General features: G+C 41.6%; 1 protein-coding gene across 2 annotated transcripts in view; it reads right to left on the bottom strand.

Annotated features, from left to right (window-relative positions):
* LOC128630123 (NACHT, LRR and PYD domains-containing protein 12-like) overlaps positions 1 to 18,108 on the bottom strand; it is a 111,781-nt gene that overhangs the window by 78,231 nt on the left and 15,442 nt on the right. The window lies entirely within an intron of this gene.

Here is an 18,108-nt window from a genome sequence, read left to right as displayed (position 1 = left end):
TCACAACAACAGCTTCCAAATGTGAATGCCACACCTGGAATCAACTCCAGACCTTTTACCTGCTTACAGGCTGTCTGCAGGTCCTTAAAGTCTTATCTCTCTAGTTTTTTCCTTTCCTGGAAAGTCATGGGAAGGAAATACTGGATTTTTCTTTCACTGTTGGAGCAAATGGTAATGCAAACAGTCTCCCATCTACCTCTATAGAAGTTTACCCTGCTGTAGTTTACTTAAACCCAGGAATGGATGTATATGCATGAACACAATCCATTATAGCTGATGCATCGTGTAGCATGACTGAAGTGATGTGCAGGTCTTCAAATCTAATACTTTTTAATATCATAGTCAAGAAATTTCCAAAAATGTAAGTGCTGTTACCTGCAGCTACCCTGTGCTTAACTGATGAAATAGCGAAGGAACAGCCCACACCTGTCCATGAAACAGATTTTGAGTAAAATGGCCAATTACTTTTGGTCCCTTGAAAAAGAGGGGGCTACATATTAAAGAGCTGTAATTCCTAAACCCTTCCTCCAATGTGGATGTGAATACATTTAAATTAAAGATGAGGGACTGCACTTTAAGCCCATATTCATTATTTAACTGTAACTTGAATAAGTGTGTAATAAGCCTCAGCACTTTTATTATAAGCTACAAGCAATCTGCTTCATTACATTTATTCTCAGTGAATATGAAATTACTTCAGATATATTTATCATCCTGGGGAGGGTCTCTGTTTGCACAAATGACCAATCACAACTGTTGTCTGCATACACACGACGCATTATTACAGTTTTCTTTAGAAGTGCACATCAGGCAACGCAAAGGTCTGACGTAGAAGTATAAATAGCCTTTTTAGCGTGTCTCGAATTGCAGAAGTTGTCAACTGTTTTGCCTCATGTTCATTAGATGCTGTCTGAAAGAACCCGTTAATATCAAGGGCAACAAGTGCTGAGATTGTGACGGTGATGAAAAGGTGGCTGCAGCTGGCTTCAGACCGTGGAGGAGGATGGAAGAGGTGCAACAAACAGTAGCTTGCCCTGACTAGGAACGCATAAACCATTGAAATCAACGAGGAAAAAATTCAGCTAATTGACGCTCTCTCCCTGGGCAAAGCCTGCGAACTTCGCCCGGAGCTCAGTCCATGTACTTTCGGAAATTTCGGTTGTGTGGTCTCGCCATGAGTGATGCTACTGTACTTTTGACAAGGGGAATTCAGTTCAAACATTTTAATGAAATATTTACACACACACACACACACACACACAGGGCCATTAGCCAAAAACAACCGGCCTATGTAGCACCTATGCCCGCAGCGGACTCTAGCGCAGACTGGGCGGAGTGCGCCTCGCTGACCGACAGCTCCACGACTCAGCTAATTGCTGTAGCACATCGTCTTGGTCACGAGCATGCGTTGTTCGTCTTTTGCGTTCGCACTGTGAACAGGAGACATTTCTCTATCACTTTAACGTTTAACACATTGGAATGAATTTGTTAAAAAACATTTTAATCATGCTTACGTAGGTTGCTAGAGCTGTGCGGATGTCCGACACAGTGATGTCCCTTCCCACGAGTGCCCGCAGGGCAAGCTTGACATGCGCAGAAATCCTGGCCTGTGTGCCAGAAAAGAAAAGCCACCCCACAGAAGTCTCATATCCCGGCATATGCTTCCTCAGGCGGCAGAAAGCTTTCAGCCACTTCAGCTCCAGCTTGGTGATGGCTAGCTTAGCGAGTCCAAAAGCAGAGGCAGGTTTGTGCTGCTTCACCTGGGAGAAAAGGACAATGAATGAAAAATATTAAACACCCCCATGTACAACACAGCAGCCCCTGGAAATAAAAGTGAAATACACAGAAGTTACTTACATTGATCAGAAAGAGTCAGCCTTCTCGAGGTTCTCAAACTCCTCAGTCGTGAGGTTCTGCAGGACTCTGGTCCTGTGTCCGCTGACCGAAAAGAAGTGAGCACACAGCAGCCCGATGCAATGGTTGAGCATGTCCGGGTCTGCTGGACGAGTTCAGATCAGCCAGTGAAACAGGGACAGCGTCCAACAGTTTGCCGTGCAGGAGCTGTAAGTACTCTTCTCCGCTCGCACGCCTTGCCTGTGGAGCACGACTCGACCGGACAGATGTCTGCACTCCCACTGCAGCAGTCTCTGGAGACTCCACAGCCTCGTGGAGCCAACTCGGCCCTTGGACAGTTACTCATCGAGTTAATGGAGGAACTTGGAAACACGCGTCAGAAATAACTTGGCCGGAGTGACCTTGTACCGCTGGCACAGTGATTTCATCCATTCAAGGACTCTCAAGACATTGTCGATGTACTTCAAGTGGGCTGGGTTGTGGATAAAAATGACATGAAATAAACATGAGGGACACTTAGTATGAGTAATATGTAGTTTTATTGATAATTCACAGGACTGGTGGGTGCGTAATCTTGAGGAGAGTGGTGGGGGGAAGAAAATGGTGTGCATCCTGGGGACATGGGAAAGTCAGCAAAGGTGAAGTGAGAGGACCACTGAGAGTGGGGCGGACTGGCAGGTGAGAAGTGGGAAGAATGGTCGGGGACCAGGTCAGAGAAGGTGACATCTTCCTCAGACTGAAAGCTGGAGGGGGGTTTTGGCTGCGCATTTCCATTTCCAGAGGGGGTGCTGCGAAGATAGTTAAGTAGCACCATGATAACAGCAGTTAGATGCGCAAGCTGATAATCAGTGTCCAGATCCAGAAAAGGGGAGAAGAAGGAATGACGATGGGCACCTAGACACACAGAAGCGGTATTTGGCGGATATTGACAAATTGGATTTACACTTTAAAGATCTTTAAGAGTACTACACTATGGTTTAATAGTCACACACACACACACACTCTCGTACAGTCAAGGGCGGGCATGTAGACATAATACACACACATACACACACACACACACACACACACACACACACACACACACACACACACATAACATTATAACTTTATAAGAATAATAAAAAGGAGTATTAAGATATTATAAGGGTAATATCTTATAATAATAGAAAACTCTATAAAAAACAGAATAATAGGATATGTAGGACAGTAGAAGGGTAATATAATGATATTATGAAGTAGGAAGTACAGTAAATCGTTTTTCAAGCAGTATAACTATATATAAAATAGAGATATAGAGCAAATATGAAAATAAATTATAAACTAGAAATACAGGAAAATGTAACTTACTCATAATTCAGATGGTGAAGATTCTTGTCTCGCAAGGAAGGCCTTAATTTTAAGAGAAAACCATGAGGAGCCATTTATAAGGGTAGCTGAGTCAAGCTACTGGTTTTGATTATATTTGTAAGTTGAAAAGCCCTGTTTTTTGAGCTAATGGTAAGTTGAATAGCTCTTTTTTAACCCTATTGGTATTGAGATCATAGTTTCTTGAAACATATGGGTTATTTACTGTGTAATTACAGTATAAATACTGGAGCTTAAGCTCAGGGTATCAGATCACTTCTGAGAATTCTCATCGGTGTGGATCTCGTGTGGTGGAACGGAACAATAAATCTGGACCCTTGCTTCTCACTCACGGCTGGTGTCTTTTTTTCTATCTCCAACTGGGTTCAGAGGTTGATGTGAGTATTGGCTTCTATGTTAAATTTTAAGTGTTTTTGGGTAATGAGCCAGCAGCTGCCAGGGGACTGTCTGCGTTGGCCCACATAAAGTGAAGGAAGCGCTCGACGTGTCTCCTCTCCTGCTTGCCGTTGGCCGCGGCTTTGGGGACATATCTGAGGCTTGTCAGCCAAGCCGTGTACACTTAACATTGGCTCTGGAAAAGAGAAAAAAAAGGGGGGGGGGGGGGATCAGTGAAAGAAAAACAAAGTTCATCCTGGGACGTCCACCCCGGGCGACCACCTGGAGTCCGCCGCCCACACACAATAAAAATAGGCCTAGAGATAGTTTAGGTACTCACCCACAGAGCCACTACTCTTTCCGGGCTACTATCGCTTGCAGCCGCTCAAATTCTGCGGAGAGTTTTGCTACTTTTCGATCAGTTCAGAACATTTGCAACTTTTAGATTTCTTCGCCTCACCGAAAGCTTGCAGTTGTTGTTGAGCAGCTTTATTTTGGCGCTGAGCAGTAGCTTCCTGACCGTGTCCCCGGCGAGCTGGTGAAGGTGGAACAGGTGGCTGTCTAGCCGGCGGAAACCTTTCTTGCCACATGCAGACACCGGGCAGTCCAGAGCACCCGCATATCACCCGCTCGCTCGCTGCCGCCAGGTGAAGCCAGCGTTCCTCTGGACCCTGCTGATGAATCTGGGCGAGATGAACCGGCACGTTGGTGTAGAAACGCCGACAAACTGGACACACTCTTCTCCGTGACATCTCGCTGCTCAGCACCGCTGGAGCGGGTGACTTTATTGGCAGCCAGTCAGGAGGGCGGTCCCATTAGCAGACCTAGTAGGAACCATCCTGCAGCAAAAAAACGGCATGCTCTGCCTATTAGGGACATTTAAACGCTTAAAAATGTGCCCTTAATAGCTACTATGGTGGAATAAATTACATACTTAAAACTTACAATGTTTCAGCTGTGTTCTCTTGCTATTTAAGGACGTTCTGATACTTTCGCATGCTTACAAATGTGCTCTGAACAACTGCCACGGTGGAATAAATAACATGTTAAAATAGTACATGTTTCAGCTATGTGCACTTGCTATTAGGGATGTGCCGATGTTTCCGCACACTACCAAGTGTGCTCCGAAAAATTGCCACGTTGTCATAAACAGGGTTCCATTCTTTCCTCACACAGTTCTTTGACTATCTGCACAGGCAAGTTACCAGACATCGCAGGCTTCGAACAGCCAGTGTGCAGGGAGTCAGAGTTTTTAATTAAGCACTTGAGCACCACTGGGCTGTTCATTTCAGGCTCTCCGTCACATTTTATGTGAATGTGGCCATGACATTCCTCACAGTTGCCTCTGATTTCTATGAATTTCTCTGTGGCTGATGGATAGACCTGGGCTCTTTTAAAGACAAATGTGCAGGGGCTTTTCGCTTCTTCCCAAATGTGATGATTTATCACGTTTCCAGATGCTACACTTCAGAATTGTGTATTCCCTTTTTTTGTGTTTTAGAGAACTTGTTTTTGTATGAACTGTTACACGCATGAATTCAATCCATTTCTGAAATGAAACTTCAAGATAAAAAGTCCACAATCTTTTGGTCTTGGGGAAAGGGACCTGGCTCAAAATGAGTGTCATCACTACTGCCACTTGTTTCATGATCACCTTCATAAATAAACCCTAAAGCAGTCCAGATGTTGTCTGTTCAATTTAACAAAAGTATATAGAGCCTTTGCAGTGATCTTGTTTTCTAGCTGCTCACTAAGCTCTGTCCAGATGCTCTGATTAGGAGTAGCTATGTTGACATTTTGGATTATGGCCTCTTTTGATGAAGGGAGGACTGTGAAAATGGAATCACTGTCCACTGCTGGTTTCTTGGGCATCTGGCATAAGCAAAACATAATTACCCACTTAAATAATCCTGAGGCAAAAAATGTCATATACAGTATAAACATGTTTATGTATTACTGTATTTGCCAAAATACAAGGAAAATATAATCTAGTAATAATGTATAAGGATATTATATCTTATATTAGGACCAATATGGTAATGTGGACCCTTAGATGCACAATGTATTAAAAAAACTAACATGGGTACCATGTGCAGCGGTAATTAGCATTTCATAGCTACATTAGCCATATTAGTATTAGCAGTGAGATTTCTGTTCAATAAACATTGACAATCTTAGCTCTCTTGAATGTTTTACCATTATGATTGAAGTTAACTAATATTATTGTAACTGACAGTGTTAAAACATTGTACTTACACTGGCCAGAATTTTGATTTAGTAACTATATCGACTTTCCCTATACTAACACTAATTTCCACTAGAGCATCGAGAACAGAAGTGTCCCTGACACCTAGTGGTGGGAGTGAAGTGTAACATGATTCTCCTTGTAAATAAATGAAAAGTTCAATCATGAGAGACCAGTGAATGAAGTAAAGAGAATTGTTTATTGAACAAATGATGATATGAATTGTCTTGAAAAAGTCTTCGGCACTTCGACTCAAAGTGTGCTCACACCAAGGAGATTTGTGCATATAAGTCAATGTCTAATATTTTAAAAACAAAAGCAGCACAAACGATTGAGAATATTTGTGGTGAATTAAGAGCATATGGGGAGTCTGAGAGACCTCAGAATGACCTATGAATATTCTTTTAAATATCTTCAAAATCGAAGCAGCACAAACGAATTTTTTTTGGGCACAAACGGAGCACAAACGATTGAGACAATTTTGCCGACATTTTGGGTGAGGGTGGCAACTTCATGCAGGTCCAAACCCAAGTTATCAGAATAAGTTTTACTGGCCAAGTATGCTGGAGTATACAAGGAATTTGTTGCTTGAATAGCGATCCTACAGTGCACACTTACACACACAGTTCTGGATGTAAACAAGACACCGAGTAATACAAAAGAGACCAATGACAGATACCACAGGACAGTTTACAGTGAAAACAATCTTAAAAACCACTCACAAAGAACAGTTAAGAGTAAAGTGATATTACTTTAAATGACTAAAAGCTTGTATGAGCCCTGATGAGCCTCATAAATAGGAGTTTGAGACTCTTTAGATTTTATTCACAGGAACTGTAAGAGAATTGTTTCCCATTGTCATAAAGAGTCAATTTAAGGCAAGCTGAGGGATCCATCCTGTCATATCCATGTTTAAAACGCAATAATGGAGATTGTTTAACGTGTAAGAAGTATAAACGCTACACTGAAGGAGCGAACTAGAGGAATAATAATTACTACTACTACTAATATTAATAATAATAATAATAATAATAATAATAATAATAATAATAATAATAATGCACCTGTAGTAAATCTACGCTAATCAGAATCGTGATGTGTTTTATTCATACAACCAACAGAAGTACCTCAATTTACCTGAAAGGAGCTGTCTCGCGCTGATTCTCAACGGTCATCTCGCTCGGTTTGAATGACGCACCTGCGCACTCAACCACGCCCACCAGATGACTAAATCATAGAAATGAATGGAATAGGGATATAAACAAATAGATCAATAAAGAAGATTGCACTTTGCATTCCATATTTTCTCCATCACAGTGATTGCAAATGTTATATTATATTTAGAGCTGCAACAACTAATCGATAATAATCGATTATGAAAATCATTGGAAACGAATCTCATTTTCGATTAGTTGGTCTGCACGGTGCGTTTACTCATTACATTACTTCTGTACTGAAAACACGCTTCGGAGAGTAAATATTAAAGTAGTGTCCTAAATGAAGTACTGTACACTTACACTACGCACTACTCTCCCGTCTAGTGCAATAAAGTCTAAAACCATCTAAGCCTAATCCGTTTGCAAAAGAAATCTGTGATCTTCAAAATACCTTCATTTTTATATATCCTAAATACTGAAAACATTTGTTAAGTTGCTAGACATGACTGAATGCATTGCTGTCCAACTAAAATGAAGACAGTATTATTTGTATATTGTAATATAGTACATAGAATAACACTTCCATGTAGAGACACTTAAAGACTTGTATTATATTTGAAAAGAGACATGGTCAATCGTATAACTGTACACAAGCAGTTTGTGCTTGGCTCCCGATAATCACCGCTTGCGGTGATTTTTGTGATATTTGTATGTTGTCTTTCTTATAAGGTATCCTTGAGTGTTATGAAAGGCGGCGACAAATAAAATGTATTATTGCATAGTTCTCCCATCTGACCATGCAGAGTCCATCGGTGGTGTTGTCCCAGGAATAGCAGCTGGCTGTGTGTAGTGCCGTGTCACTCTTCTGCATTATAGCCCAACTACCAATGTACTTAATACTTAATGCTTTTCCATGTCTGTTTTTTTTTTTTTTAAATGAGAGTGCGCGCTGTGATACTCTCTGTCCACTGGTTCAGTTTGTTCCGACTTTAGTCCAACCCTGACACTTTCACATTCATCAGGCACTTACGTAAAGAGACGTTTTAGGCTGAGCTGGTGCTTTGGGAAATAGTATACTGGCCTGTGTGCTGTTTCTGTGAGCAAGGGGTCTCACTATTTGGAATGCTATTGTGCAGCTGTGCCTTTCCCATTTTGACTCCTGTCCTGGAGTCAGGATCACACTGCTGGTACTGGCAGTGTCCGGCTCTTTTAAGAACTCACTTACACATGATGTGTCACTCACTGTAGGCCAATCAGCTACCCATTACCATTCTGTTTCTTTCCAGCAAAAAGGGCTTTTTAATGCATTAAAACTTGTGTTGTGTTTCACTAAAAGAAAATGCTGCATCCATGGAATTGTCATTGCCATATCATGGCACATAGGATTAAAACAAATGCTTCATTTCTCCATATGTTGCTTGTAGCATTTTAAGACGTATTAAGGCACAAGTGAGGTGTAAGAGGCTGTGCTACACCCCGCACAGTCAGCAGAAGACAGCAGCAGTGCACCGCAAGAGTTGCCGTGTGGGGGAACTCAGTTACCCAGAACACTCCAGGCTGATTAACTGGGATTGCCTGCACTTGCCAGGCCGGATGCTTAAAGCCAGACTTTGAGGCCACTCTTTGTCATACCTTTGTAGAGGGGAGAAAAATTGCCTGATGTGGGAACTACTGGGGAAGGGAAGTTGGGTCAGAGCCACTCAAATGGCTCAATGCCAGGTGCCCCCTCAGGAAATTCTTTGAGGAGGGGGCTCACAACCTAGGTAAAATCATCTCCCACCCTCCCTGCTCCACTTTGGTTGCTCTGCTTCCTTACTCAGCTGAAGTCATTACTCCGCTGCGTGGTTGCACTGAGGATATCCCCTACTCCTCTGCTCTGCAGAAGATACCATTACAGCTCATGGCCTCACCACTCTGTCTCTCTGCTCTGCCTCCAATGTCACTACACCACCGTGTAAGGCCTGACATTCAGTGTATTCTACGTTACACCCATACTGTTCCTCATTATCTCAATATCATTAAAAAATGGACTGTTCTGTCTCAGATGAGTGATGAACTTGATTTTGAAGCTGTGTTTCCTGATGTTGGTGTTGCACTTCCACCAAAAAGTGTTAGTGAACCTAGTAATCATGTCTACATTTGAATATGATCATGAGGCACATGGCTCTCACTTCACTTATTCTACAGGGTTCGGCAGTGATTTGGTTCAACCTACTAAAGAGTGGAGAAGCGGACACCAGAACTTTGCATGCTGCATGCCCAGTTTTTGTAGGCAGTACGTGGGGTAAGTTTCCAGTAAGCACCTCTGCAGAAAATGCTTGGCGTATTTGGTTATTTTTATTAATGTACTCAATTTTACTGAAAATTGGAAACAAAATCAGTGCTCACTGATATCCAAGCAACTTCATAAATCTTTTGTAAATATTTCTTTTAATCTTTGATTTAGTTGCCAATAAGTGGCTCTGCTGTCGGGGACAAGAGTTCAGGAGAAGGTGCACTCTGTCCAGGTCCGACTGAGACTGAAAATTGAAACTCTACCTAAAGCAAGCTGAAAAGATTTTCAGAACTAAGATATTTGGCATAGACCAAAGGGGCTGATTAGATTTGTACTATTTTTTTGTAATGTGTATATGAAGAATAAAATACAGAATTGATATGAAAGATAAATATATTAGTTTACTATTTTACAATATTGTGTAATCTCTAGATAAAGGTGATTACTGCACTTCCCTGTTTATTGTTTTATCAAAGGCGTGACACAGTGGATCATGAAATATTGCTGCATAGATTAAATAATGTTGGTCTATTAAATCATTTGTTTAGACCGCTGGTTTTTGCTTGTTGTTTCCGTAGCAAGATAGATTTTACGGGATGTATTTTATGTATGCATCCATCGACGGTGGCGCTCGGCTTTACGTGACGTACAGGTTTTTCGCGGCGCCGACGTCGGATCTGATCACCACTTGCTTGTGACTTCAATCCGACTAAAATTGAAAAGAGTGGCCGGACGCAACACCGTTCGGTCATTTGCCTCCGAGAAATTGAAGGACCGCGTGAACGCCGAGCACTTCCACATTGAACTCGCTAATCGATTCCAGATTCTTGACAACTCGGCCAGCATCGAAGAACAATGGGCACAGATCAAGGATGCTGCCATAGAGACGGCAGAGAGAACGATTGGTCAACGGCGTGGAACGCAGCGAGAACGGTGGATTCAGGACCGGACATGGTCGTTGCTCGATGAAAGACGGGTCAAGAAACATCAGCGCGATCAAGCAAAGACTGAAGAGGAGCGAAATGAAGCAACGCAGGCGTACCGAGAACTCGACCGCAGGGTCAAGAGGAGTTGCCGAGCAGACAAGAAGGACTGGCTGGACCGGAAGGGCACTGAAGCACAACTGGCTGCGGACCAGGGTGACAGCAGGACTCTTTTTCGTGTGGTCAGAGATCTCACTCGGGCCCGAAGCGGTTCCACTGGGCCGATAAGGGATACAACCGGCAGGATGCTAGTTAGCAAAGAAGAGCAGGACGCGCATTGGGTGGAACATTTCAAAGACACCCTAAACCAGCCGGCTCCCGTAGCCACGCACGACTTTACAGTCTTTCCTCCTTCCTGTGAGCTGGAAGTGGACATGAGCGACATCATGGATGCTGAGGTCGCTGCAGCGATTCGTCATCTGAAAAACAACAAAGCACCTGGTCTTGACCAAATCTCAGCAGAAATGCTGAAAGCGGGTGGTGATGAAGTTGTACGGGTGCTCACTACGCTGCTCAATGACTGCTGGCACATGGAACGTGTCCCAAATGACTGGAGACAGGGTGTCATCGTCAAATTACCTAAGAAAGGTAATCTCGCAGACTGTAACAATTGGAGAGGCATCACCCTTCTGTCTGTTCCAGGCAAGGTATTTTGTCTCGTCCTCCTCAAACGGATACTGCGAGCAGTTGATCAGGCTCTACGGGACGAACAGGCCGGGTTTAGAAGCGGTCGGTCGTGCACTGAACAAATCTTTGCTCTTCGAAACATCATTGAACAAAGCTCCGAATATCAGAAACCGCTCTTGGTCAACTTTATAGACTTTAAGAAGGCGTTTGACAGCGTCCACCGGAAATCGCTTTGGAACATCGCACGGCTATATGGCATTCCACAGTGGTTTATCGCCATTTTCCAGAACTTATATCAGGATTCCAGCTGTTGCATCCGGACGGACACAGGTCATACTGCCTTTTTCACCATCGAGACTGGAGTCAGACAGGGCTGCATTCTTTCACCATTCTTTTTCCTCATGATGATGGACTTCGTCATGCGACGAGCACTAACACAGCCAGCGTCTGGAATTCCGTGGACAGGCCAGGGACGCCTGACCGACCTGGAATTCGCCGACGATATTGTGCTATTGGCGCAGAATGGGAAAGTCTTACAGGAGATGACCACTAGCCTGGAGCACGAAGCAGCCAAAGTTGGGTTACGGATCAGCACTGACAAGACCAACGTCATGGCCGTCGGCCGGATGACACTGGTGCGGATCACGGTGAGCAACCAGCTGATCGAAGAAGTCAAACAGTTCACCTACCTTGGCAGCATTGTGGCTGCGGATGGTGGGACTAACGTGGATGTCAATCGCAGAATCGGCAGAGCATTTGCAGTCTTCCAACAGCTACAACCGATTTGGGCTAGGCGAACTATCCACACCAACAGCAAACTTCGCCTGTTTAATAGCATCATCATCCCAACCGCCATCTATGCATCTGAAACTTGGAAGAGCTCGAGGGCAGTCATCCACAAGCTGAATGTGTTTCAACAACGATGCCTGAGAAGAATACTCGGTGTATCATACCGTGATCGTATTTCAAATGAAGAAATTCTAAGAAGAACAAACTCCCGCAGCCTGGCAGAAATGGTCGTAGAGCGAAGAATGCGCTTTGCAGGACACATTCTACGGATGTCTGACCACCGCCACGCAAAGATCGTGCTGCGCTGGACGCCGCCACGGGGGAAGAGAAGAGTAGGGCGGCCGCGGAATACTTGGCGACGAACATTCATGGAAGATCTACGAGCACTCGATGTCAAGTGGGAAGATGTGGAAATCGACGCTTCCGACCGAGCCCGCTGGCGAATGCTTGTTGCCCGATGCGCCCCGCTGCGCGGACGGAACTAACTACTACTAACTACTATTAAATCATTTAAAAATTATTGAAGTAATCTCAGAGAGGCTATTCGGGTTAAATAAAGGTTAAATAAATAAAGAGAGAAATAAAATGGCTCTTTCCACAGGTGATGGCTAATTCCCTGCTTTTCTTGTAATACTTGATTTAATCTCCCATCCCTTCAGTTCTCTCATCTTCGTGTAATGTACTTCTCTAATCAAATATCATTTGTTGGAATACCCCCTCTCATAAAGGGGTCTTCTACTCTCATGTTTAGTTAATCTGTCAGAGTTCTAGTCTGTTGTCTGCAAAAATACAACAAAATACAACAAAGATTCATTCTTCTCCCTTCCTGAATTCCTTTCTTAATATCCTTCTGGTGAATGAAAAAACTAAATCCTTTAGTCTAAGACTATTTGTGATGTACACTAATCTAACATGTTAATATCCCATCTGTGCTAACGAGTGATAATCCCAATAATACAGAACTAAAATAGAGTAAATGAGGTTGAGATCTAGACATGTATTTACAGTTCTCTAGTCTCTTTTATCCCACTCATTTTTATTCAAAACATCCTATTGAATTTGTTTTTACTGTCTACAACAATAGTGTTTAGTTTAAAGGGTAGACGTGCACGCACCCCTTTGTCCCTTATTAACTTACAACTGCACCACACTCAAAATATCACTCAGACCCTTCATACATGACATTTAAACTTTCTTCACTTTCTGTAAATCTCTCTAATCAGGAGTAATGCATATGTGTATTTAACTAGTCTAACAAAATTTATCAACTATGAGCTTCGTTTCAATTTAATACAAATTTGTTTCCTTCGCTGAGCGCCATTTGTGAAAGGCGTAAAAAAGTTCCATTATAAATGTATCCATTTCATTTAAACTGTATTTGATCATATTAAGTTGGTGTTAAGTCTACTCATGTCACGAACTACATTTCCCATCCTGCACTGCGGGCCACAAACATCTCTGCCATGCACTGCAAATCCCAGATCACACACCTGCATTAAATTCACAGCACAATCACAGCTACAGTATAAAGACTTTCAATTCACTCACAGATTGTGCAGTATACGCTCCATTCCTCGTGTTTGTGACCATTGCACTGTATTATTTAAATATTGAGACTTGTGTTTCGTATACATTGTATTACATGTCCATAGCACACCGTATATAATATATATTTGTATATTCACACATTACTTTATTCTATTCAACAGTCTACGGTTCAGTAAAGAAACAAGTCACTCAAACTACACTGCTGCAAAGAGACTGTAACTGAACTAAACTAACAAACATGTCACTGCAGTGAGACCCACATCAGCACAACAGGTCACATCAACAGCAAAAGAAACCACCACGTAACATGCAACACTGTCCGATCCACACACATGTAATCAATGCAAATCCTAATTCAACATTAACTATTCATCTTATTCTAATGTGAAGGACTCCACACATCTGTAATAGACAGAAAACATGTTACAAAAGGTTTGAAAATAAGTGTAGACTAATATTACCATCAAATCTTACTAATTATTCATCACTGGACATAGACAATGTTTAAAGAGAAATATACAGCAAATTATTCATCATTGTGCAACACAAATACCTCACGCCAAAAGAACTCACGCTTACACTGCTCAACTTAGTAAAACAGCAGTTACATTATTATTATTGTTGTTTATTTATTTATTTATCGCTTTGAGTTCACTGCAATCGGGACGCGAGTGACCAGTTGGCATGGCAACATCAGGGCACGTAAAGCTTTATAGACACATACAATGTCACGACTTCCCCTTTAAGCAGCGTGCTGAAGAGCATGTGAATGCACGCTGCTGTGCAAGGTGCGCGAGCACCTGCTTTTTCGTTGTTGACATTCGTGACATTTGGACACGTGCATTTGTTATGTCTCCTCCCTGTTCCGTCATTGGCCGTTGTGTCACGTGTGTCCGAATTGCTCTCAGCCGTCAGCCATTACGAAGCTGATTATGTATGTGTATATACCGCGCGCCTCCCAGCACACGGCGCGGAATATTAGAGTAGTTTGAATGAGTTATAGTCACTTAGTTTAGAGTCCTTATGATAGATAACCATAGTCTTAGTTCATGCCATGGTTCATGTTTAGGTTCAATAGTTTAGTTCAGGCTGGTTTCTCCGCCCCCAGTCCCGCGCTATAGTTCATGTTTCTTGTTTTGTTTCTCGACCCTGTATTTCCATGACCGCGACCTTGATTCCTGCCTCGTCCCTTTATGCCTGTTTGCCGATCGCCTGAACTTTGCATGTTACTGGATTACGTTTGTGGATCACGTTTTGGATTTGTCTGCCTGTCTCTCTCTTAAATAAACCTGTTCTACTGCGATTGCACCCTACCTTATCTCAGTTACGTCACATACTGGAATCAAAGATACACAAATTAGTGATGGGTTATTCCAGCTCTTTTCAGTGAGTCAGTTCATTCGGCTCAGCAATAAACTCCCAAACGACTCTTCATTCAGTACGACTAATGGCTTTTATAATTCAGCTAAATTTAGCAATATTTGGACCCATGATTAGTATGTGTGCACACATCACTTAACTTGTTCAGTGTAGGCTAATTATACTAACCTTTAATTGTACACCATTTTGGATTATGTTTCGCATAAAACCTTAAATAATATAAAAACAGACATTATTACCCATGTGTATTAAGTGTTTTATTTAGCTTGATCTATCCAAATCTCAAACCATTCCAAACAGATCACACTCACTACACTGCTGGACTACAGGTCTAATACGGCTGTGAAGGTTGTCAGTACTCTCTAAAAACAAATGTTCAGGCTCAACAAAACATTAACGCAACAGTTTGCAAAACATCAATCATTTTGAGTTATGACAACTTTAAATTCATTTCAACCAACGAACTGCACCGAGTTAGAGAAATTACCTTTTCCTCTACGATCAAATGTATTTTCAATTAAAACTTATTTAATAATTTGTATAATAAACAAGTTTTTAACCCCTTTCGCCCCGACACTAGCGTTCATTCCGCCGGCGGAATGGAAAACTACTTATCGGACATTTCCAATTAGTATAGATAAATGAATTATTGTATCACCGCAGTTCTGGTATAAGATTAGTCAGGACACTGGTGGCTTTCTGTGTGTGCAGTTTCATGACTGTGTGCTTAACTGCTAGTGAGCAGGGGAATGGGAAATAGGTGGAGTTTGAGCTCCCTGCTGGGCAAACAATTCACACCTCTCCATGAAAACATTGAGACAGAGATAAATCGGAGAGCAGGACTAAAGCTTTTTTGACAGTAAAACACCGTATACAACTGCCACAATAAAATTATAACATTTAAACCAAAGATCGGTCTTGTGTAAACGTTTACTACCTTACATTACCTACATAGACGAAAATCCAGTTCACTCGCGGTTTTATAAATCACGCACATTTCCATCGGTATAAAGTCCATCAGCTTTATTGAAGAAAACAAACGCAAAGTTCCATATTTAGTCACAAATGTCCTCTTCAAAATGCATTAAGTGTTTTGATATCCCACTCCTCTGGAATTTAGTAATTAGCCATAAACGGAACTGAGACACATTCTTAAAAAAAAAAAAAAGCTAATCTGCTTTGGCTATGCTGAACAACCCGCCTCCTAAATTATAATTGGGCAGTCTAACTTGATTGACACCCACTTGGACCAATTGTAGATGCTTCTAGCTTTCAAACAAGCCCAAACTCGACATGATTGACCACTCAGAGGCTGAGAAAATCAAACGGAGATGTTTGGTGCCATTTGGAGAGGCTGTTTTGTGCCTTTAAAATAATAATAATAATAATAATAATAATAATAATAATTGTTTGCTATTTCCAGAAGTCTGCAACGTTTAAAGGCTTTGTGTCATTTTTAAAAGCTTTGTGCCATTTGGAGAGGTTTGGTGCCATGGTCCTGCCATGACCATTCCATGTGTTGACTCTTTCACGTCATTTAACACTAATCAGTATTAAAAATATTAACATGGATATCTGAGTCTGATAATAAAATTTACTTCTACTTACAGTCAAATTTTGTAGTGTTTAGGACATTTAACACCCTTCTGTCCAAAAGAAACCAAAAGGGGGTACAAACTTTTACACTCCACTGTATTTCGTTGAAATTGCGCTTATAGAACAACTGAACAGCAACGTTTCCATACAGGTTTTAGTGAAGTGTTTAACAATAGCAACTCGACTTGAAATGGATGATGTTTCATTAGCGTGGCCTGTGCCCAAATCCTGCACGACTGCGTATCTAGGTACACTACACACGGTCTGAACGAATGGAGTCTCTACCGCACCTAGTGCACTAGAGATAGAGATTCCATACAAGGTGATTTGGGACGGAGCCAGTGCACAGAAACCGTTTCCCTGCGAGAGGCGCAGGTGGAGCTGGAGCTGTGTGACTGATTTGTGCACCAGTGACTACAGAACTACCTCAAGTCTCCACACGGAGCGCTGTTCAAGAGAAAAACACTCCTAAAGAACAAATCACTGCGCCAGCGAGACATCAACCCTTTAACTAGACGTTCATCCCAATTCCACACAAATACCGCGGAACTACTTAGGGCTGAGAGTCAGTTCAAAAAGCACTGAAAATAAAGTGTTAGTAACGAGGACACGTTGCTGGTCCATAAAAAATAATGCTATCTATATAACTCTATTTATAAATGTTTATATATATTTATCTTATTTAGTTAGTTTACATTTATATTATATATAAGTACTTATGCATTATTTTTTTTATGGATTCACAAAAAGCACCGAATTAAACTACAGTCCTAAATTAATAATATATATGTGTGTGTGTGTGTGTGTGTGTGTGTGTGTGTGTGTGTGTGTGTGTGTTGGGTTCTTTTCTGTTTTGGACAAACATCTGTGTAAAGTTTTAGTCTGAATTTATATTTGTAACACTCAGTTTGTGGATTTTATTTTAAATAAACAAAAAAAGGCACTGAAAGTTTGCCCCGCCCCCATCAGATTAATCGAAAAAATAATCGACCAATTAATTGATTGTGAAAATAATCGTTAGTTGCAGCTCTAATAATAAGCTGCATCATGGAATTCATTTTTAACAAAAGAAATCTTGATTATTTTCAAAAATGGAGTTGTGTTTGAGAAGAAGAATGGAGTGTAATATAGTGTGAATCATAAAAATTCTATTTCATTTCTATTTGTTTACAGAAAGTCTTCAGCAATAAAAGCAGCATTTTGCTGTAGTTGTTAAGGGGCCGTTTACACCACAACGTTTTCAAATAAAAACCGAAAACTTCTGATGCGGATTGGCTGTTCGTTTCCATGACGACGGCGTTTCGGGGCCTGAAAACTTTGGAAAACGGGTTTCAAAGGGCAAGTTTTTGAAAACGATGCCGTTATCATCTCCGGTAAATCATGTAAATTATTATCCAGAAAAAACACAGCTCCTCCGTTTACTTGTATTTGTTTACAGCGCGGTCTTTCCCTCATCAATATGGCGGACATGTTGACGTGTATGCTTACGTGCGCATGCGCGTAGTATTTCTTTACAAAGTCACCTCGCCAGCTACACACACACATTTTGTCCTTTTTGTGTTTATTTCTTGAGAAATAGAAGCTCGAATTTGCAGTGAATGTCCAATATAAACCCAACTTCACCTCAGTTTATACATTAAAAATATTAAATTTAAAGTTATTTTAGCTGCTAAATGACTTAGCCACTTTTACACTCACTGTTGTTTATTTTAGTTGCTATAAGCAGGGATCAAACAATGGATTTTAGGATAAAGTAAGGTTATACTTAAATAGTGCCGCTAAAACAGAATAACAAATCTCTCCTCCTGAGTTAAATAGTGCACTACATAGGGTGTAGACTGTCATTATTTCATCCCTAATGTAGTGCACTTAAACTGGAAATGACATCAATTTGGGATTCGGCCGCACAGC

The sequence above is a fragment of the Ictalurus punctatus genome, unplaced genomic scaffold (assembly GCF_001660625.3).
Source record: "Ictalurus punctatus breed USDA103 unplaced genomic scaffold, Coco_2.0 Super-Scaffold_100046, whole genome shotgun sequence".
Classification (NCBI taxonomy): Eukaryota; Metazoa; Chordata; class Actinopteri; order Siluriformes; family Ictaluridae; genus Ictalurus; species Ictalurus punctatus.
Note: the sequence above shows the minus strand (reverse complement) of the source record. Positions and strands in the feature narration are given on the sequence as shown.